Genomic DNA, 6,741 nt, shown 5'->3' with positions numbered 1-6,741 from the left:
CAATTGCTTGAAGTTGCATGAGTACCATCCACACAGGCTGCCCCTTTCACAACTGCAAAGGGAGAGACTATTTGTCTAATGAGAGCTGTTTCCCAGAGTTGATTCGCCAACATTGTAAGGGAAGAGGATACAAAGCCAGGGCCCCTCCATCGGCCTCAGGGCCATCTTGGGACAAATGAAGGCCAACTCCTGAACCAGTGAAACATTTGCTTGGTTTAGAGAATGTTTTAGTTCCGGCTGGATAGTCTCAGGCAATATATAGGCTCACTTCCAGTTCATACTGGTTTACTTTGTTTTCTTTACCGTACAAATGCTAACCTTCGGGTTGGAGTTTTGACAATTAAAGTTAGCATTGTGGTTTGGGTGTTATGGTGAGGTTTAACTCCAAGCTTTTGAGAAGCAAATCTTTTTTACTTTCTCTCCTTAGTTTGTGTCTTAAGCTTCAAAAATACGTTCTAACACTTGCTGCTTGGAGCAAGGAAAGAGAAATGCTTCAGTGCACTAAGGTGCTTTTTCCTCCCAGCAGAAATGTTCTGAGGCCTGCCTCAGGGTGGTGATAAATGGATAATCCCTAAATAATACACCCCACCCGTGGTCAGGTAATGTCAGCCTCCCACTGTCCCTGTGGTTTAGTATAATGGTTAGTCTCTTGGTGTACAAAAGTCTTCTGAGAGAATGATTTAAGCATCCTATGAAGCCAAGTAGAAAGCCAATGAAAAAGTATACTTATTTTAAGGTGAAGGATGATTACAGAAAAAGCGGTGGGTTGAAAGACAGGAGAACTTGAGTTGGGTTCTAATGACTGGAGTGGGTTTGAGGGACTCATTCATTCTCTTTAAATGCAGTTTATTTGGGGTTTATTGTTTGTTCCTTTTTTTTTTTCATCCACGCAGAAAGAAAGTTGGATTAGGCAATCTTGAAGATTTCGTTATTTCAAAAACAACTATTCCTTGAATTAATTAGTAAGCGATGACTTATCTTTTGTACACTGCTTCCAAAAGATATAAGTAAGGTATTTAAAGAATGTATTCACGCTATGGTTCTAAACAACAAAGGAACCATGGGCACACTTCAGGTTACAGGCAGGCCATCCAGATTCCACAGGGATATTCAAATGAGGGAGACCAGTTCAACATCAAGAGATACATAAGAAGGTACAAGTACCCTGGGGAAAGGTGAGTGACTGAACAGGACAAGGGGATAACACGTTTGAGAACCTACAGCGGATTCCTATTTGGGGGTCTGAACCTGAGAAAGAAGAAGGCTGCAGTAAAGAGAAAGCTAAAGTTGTTTAGTAAATGTACGTGGCATCATCATTCTCAATATTCTAGTGTTTGCTGCATTTTTAGTGTATGAATTCATCCATGAGGTGCTCTGAGGCTGGAGAAAGTTGGTGATCTAGCTGTAACTGGTTCTAGAAAAGACCCAAGGAACTCACTTCCTGACATCCTATCAGGGTTATAAAGTGGTATGTCTTTTAATTTGAGGTCCTCCTTGTGCTGGAAGCTCCAACAAGCTTTCGCTAAACAGACTTCATTCACATTCTGAATCTGGTTTTTGTCTCACACATATTAAATTTTACAAAACAGAAAGAAACAATAGAGCTTATTAGGAAAAACTTGTTTTGAATAGTAAATTAAGCATAATGGAAATAGGCACATGTTTTAGCACGGTTTTCCCCCCTTTTTTACCAATTGAACATTTACATCTTTTTCAAAGTGCTGTGATTTTCCCCTTAAGTCTTAAGCTGGCATCACATACTTTCAATAAATGAGACTTACATCACTTATGTCTACTGAGAGGAATCATTGTAATACTGTGGATTCCAAATGCGCGGCCTCTGTCCGTAAAGAGTTTTAAGCAGTCTCCCCGAAACTGTATTAATCAAATCACTGTGGCATTCTAAGAATCCAGAGAACTACCTGATTTCAGATAGTGTGAGCAACTATCCGTTCTGACTGATTTCAAATCATACCTTGTTCTTGGAGACTGGAAACAGGTACTTTCAGAGGTTCACCTGACTAGATGGGTTGTTACTGAGAAATATACCCCAGGTGGAGGCATCTTCAAAGCCAATATATTTGCTTTATAACTGGTGTCAAATTGATGTATATATTAAAAAATCTTGGAAAATGATCTCAAAAAGGAAGTAACAGCCCAATGAGCCATATGTTCAGGGAAACTAACAGGTTTCCATTGGGACCAAATTTCACTTCACCTTTTTGTCCTTATGTGCAAATAAAAACTTATCTGTAAATACACCATTAAAACAACCATGCAAATTTGTGAAGTCTGTAGACTGAGAAGAAATTGCATTAAACCCGTAACAACCAAGACATTGGAAGGTAAAGAGTTTGATTAGGTATTAGAAATACATACACAGTGCAGAACTGAACTAAATGTACTTGAACGCTATAGGTTTAACACTTCAGAGAGATAGAGATTTTGGTTCTATAGAATTGGTTAATGAAGAAAAAACTAATGATAGTTAATGAGTTGGTTAATTTTGATGCTGATGGAGCACCTGAGTCTCCAAATTTACATTAGTAAATGTAAAGGTGTTTTTTTCCCCTGTTAGGTAGATTGCTGTTTTAACAGATTCAGATGCCAGAGAGTTTTCCAAATGCCAGATGATACTCTTGCACTGAAAAGTCTGGGATGCAGTGAGGGCAGACAGGCCTTCTTAGTGGTTTTCCAAGGAGTAGAAATGAAAAAAGCCATCATTTGTACAAAACTCTTGAGGTAACTCTTTGAAGAATTCTTAATTTTCAAATGTATAACATTCTGTGTTATTCTGTTGTAGATCCCAACAATTTTGCATTTAGCTATTGTATAGGTACGCCTGGACACATTCTAAAAGGAAAACTGATTCATTCTGTGTGTCTGTGCAGGTTTTCACTAGATCAATGATTATGATATAAAATACCAAAATTTACTCAAGTCGTTTTTATTTTATTCTCCTTTGTTGTACTTTAATTACGACACATTACAAACGGAGAAGGGTAGAGAGAATAATATAAATGAAACTCTCGTGTATAAATGACAGCTTTATCGAATCTTCACGTTTTGAAATTGATCTTTTTTAAACGAACAGTTGTGTGTGTAAATTGATGCAATGGTAAAGGTCAGCGGAAGAGAAAAAATTATACTGGTGGGATTATCTTTCAGGGGCTTTTCTTTTCCATCTACATTTTTGGGGAAGGAAGTTTTATGATGTTAATTTAGACACCTGCTTAGCTAAATAGCACAGAATACCGTTGGAAGGAACCGCATTCTCATTCAGTCCAAATTCCTGCCAGTCCTCTGAAGCTGTTTGCTTTAACCCACTGAAGAAACAAGAACAGCAGTGTTGCAATGTTTCAGTCTCTAAGGGTAGTTTATGTGGATGCAGAATAGTAAAAAATGTAGGATATGGGGAAAAGTGCATTTTAAGCAAAGCTTAAAAGCTCAACAATCAGCTTTTAAATTCAAAAAGCAGGAGGAAGTTGTATCACAACCTCAGGTCCTGGTCCTGCCTGCCGCAACAGGTAGAGCAGAGACTCAGGGTCTGGTGGATTCTCCTCCATTGAGCGACCACCTTTACTCAGGTCTGACCCCTGAGAGGAGCAACAGGGCAGCAAGCTGTGCCTCCAGAAATGCCCCAGCGTCCTCTTGCCTCCAAGTCTATGCGGCAGAGGGTGGGGTGGCCGTTTTCTAAAGGCTTTCTCTCACCAGTAACAGTTTAATGGGGGGAGGAGGGGTGTCTCTGGAGGTCCAGTCTAGTCCTGGGTCAGAGGTCAAACCTTGGAAGGACAACCACTGCGAAAGCCCTTTGTCTACCTCTCTCTGATTTCTAAGTCGTGGGCGCTATTCTGGCTTGGCGGGACGAGGAAGGTTCTGGGGTTGTCTGTGGGGCGCAACGAGGGAGCCTTTGCTAGGGGCTGACCTCGCCTGCTCCTCTGCCCGCGAGAGGCCTGGGGGATGGCAGCCGCTCCAAGGGCCTTCCTTGCCTTTCTGGTCTCCCCTCTCTTCCCACTCCTGTCTGTCCCTCCTGTCCCTCGCCCTTCGCGAATTCTCTTGGGTTCTCACTCGCTCCCCAACTCGTTCAGTCCACCAGCAGAAAGCAAGCGAGCACCAGAATGCAGGCTCCTTGGCCTCTCCTCCAAGAGGTGGAAGCGAGAGCGCGGGCCCTCGCCGCCCCCTCCCCCGACCCCAAGAGGCTCCCAGGGGTGGGCGCTGGGCGCACTAGCGCCGGGTGGCTCTGGCCCGCGGCGCGCTTAGGCCGGGCCCAGAGGAGGACGCCCGCGGCAAGCTGCGCGGGGGCTCCCGACCAGCGAGGGACGCGATAGCGGTGGCTGAGTTCCACTCGCCAGCGGCGGGAAGGACGCGCGGGAAAGCGAGGGAGCAGGAAGCGGGTGGTGGCGGCGGCGGCGGCGGGCCCGCTGGAAAGGAGGGAGCGCCGCAGGCGGGAGGAGGGAGCGCGGAGGAGGGAGGCCGGGGGGAAGGAGGGAGCGCGGCAGGCAGGCGGAGGGAGGGCTGATTAGCATGCAGCAGCGCTCGCGCGCCCGGCTCCATTGTTTTAACACCTCCCCTCTCCTCCGCGCCAATCTGTCACCGTTCAGCAGGCGAACGCTGCTGCCTCAAATGCTGCTCTTCTCAAATGAGACGGATAATTAGTTGCCCCGCACGAATGCCGCACTCTTCTCACCCCTGATTGCTATCACCTTCTTGCTCCTGGCAGTTTTGACACCTCGTAATCAGCCTGCTGCTTTTCTCTTTTCTTCCCGACTTCTGCTTCCCTCCCCACCCCACCCCCCCCAGTTTATTTATTTATTTATTTACTTATTTACTTCTTTATTTATTATTATTTTAAATGCAAGCCTAGTTCCTATTTGGACGAGGCCTCCGCGAGTTAACCGAACGCGTATACATGCGCGCGTATATGCGTATATGTAAAATAGGGTGTACGCGCGGGAGTCGGGGGCGGCCTGGCAGTTTTGCGGGAAACACTGCTTCCACGCGGAGAGAATTCTCTTCTCTTGAAGATATTTTTGGGAAGGGAGGAGTTGGGGAGCGGGGCGGGAGGGGAGAGTTGGGGAGACCTCAATTAATGCTTTAAAGATCTCTTCGAAATTAACAAACTGGGGAGTCTCGGAATCTGCTGTCAGAAGCGTGTTCTCCCCGCTCTCCTCTAACAAGCACTGACAGTCTAATTACTGTAGCTACAAGCAGCTGTCGAGGCAGCAGCCCGGGAGAGAAGGCGCCACAGGCGGAGCGGCCCCTGCGCCCGGCCCAACCGCCCAAACCAGCCCGACTCCGGGGAGGATGGAGAGAAGGGCGAGGCCCCGCACCCGAGAGCCCCGCGAGCAGAAGGCGGGCTTGGGAGCCAGCGGACACGTTTATCGTTTCATATTTATAAAGTCTTTACCTTGAAGGTTAAAAGATGTGGGAAAAAAAAAAAAAAAAAAAAGGAGGGGACGTGAGGGAGTGGGAAGAACATCTCCTGAGCTTCCATCCACCCCTTTTCTACCTCCCCGAGCTCTCCCTCCCTCGGTGTTGGTAAAATAACCACGCAACCCGGGCTGAGGGGGCGGGGTGAGCCAGGCTGGAGTGTAAGAAAGCAGATGTCCCCGCTGGCAGCAGCCTCAGCCTCCGGGGAAAGCTGCACCGGGGGGGGGGGCCCTCCCGAGGACATTCACCTCCCACTTCTCAGGCATCCCGCTCACAACTGCCTCGTCTCGGCGGGGGTGGTTTTTTCAGACTCAGCGTTTCGCGTGTGCAGCTTTTTTACCTGGGAGCTGTTCTTACCCGGCCACGCTGAGCAGATGCCAAGATGCAGCCCCTGCACGACTCAGTAATGAGAGACAGAGGGAGCGACCTGACGGGTGTCCACTCCACCTCTTAAGCCGCAGCCAGCGCCGCCTCTGCAGTGCGGGACTGGAGGCTGCTCTCGGGGCTGCATTTCCTGTGGCCCAAGAGGGCCTTTGTCCCTCGGAAGTTGGAGCCCTGGAGTCCAAAAGGAAACAAGTTTCCCGCTCTTACTAACAGTGCTGGAGGTGGGAAAGAGTGGACTGGAGAAGAGACCCTCATAACACTTTGAGTCACTTTTTGGGCTATAATTTCCTCTGGTTGTCAGCAGGCTAGTAGATGGCAACTGTGTGAGGGGCTCTTTCTCTTCTAGAAAAGAAGAAAAAAGAATCCCCGTCCATGAGATAGGTACAGTGGTGTATTCTGGCTGGTATAGGCTGAAAAGTTTTTATTTTGAATTTTGTGTGTGTGGTGGTGCTGGGTGGGTGGGAGGTAGGGTGGAGACTTGGATAATTGTCTAGGTATTTCCATTCAGCCCCAGTGGCAATGGAGGAAAGAAGTACATATCTCAGAACCCTTCACAGTGAATGCCTAATCATCGCTATGTCACCTTGGTGAGGAAGACGTCAACATGATGTGCTTGGCAACCTGAGAAGTTGAGGCACCATTCTCATTCTTCCTCTTCCGAGATAAGGCTCTTTACTGAGGCACAGGGGCCTCTCAAATTCCCCTATCCTAAAACCCTCCAATTTTTAAATACATTTACTCCAAAGAAGACTTAAATTCGTGTTTTGAGAGTTGCAAATCAATGTTCACTTTCTAAAATGGAAGCCATGCCTCAAACATTCTTAAAAATTGGAGGGCAAGGGGAAACCTAAAAAACAAGCACCACCGGGTCAAAAAATGAAAGACAAATCTCATATTAAACAAAATTCTGCAGCCCTCTGATTTGGT

This window comes from Neovison vison, chromosome 3 (genome assembly GCF_020171115.1).
Source record: "Neovison vison isolate M4711 chromosome 3, ASM_NN_V1, whole genome shotgun sequence".
Classification (NCBI taxonomy): Eukaryota; Metazoa; Chordata; class Mammalia; order Carnivora; family Mustelidae; genus Neogale; species Neogale vison.
The sequence above is the reverse complement of the archived record's forward strand: the minus strand, read 5'-3'. Positions refer to the sequence as shown.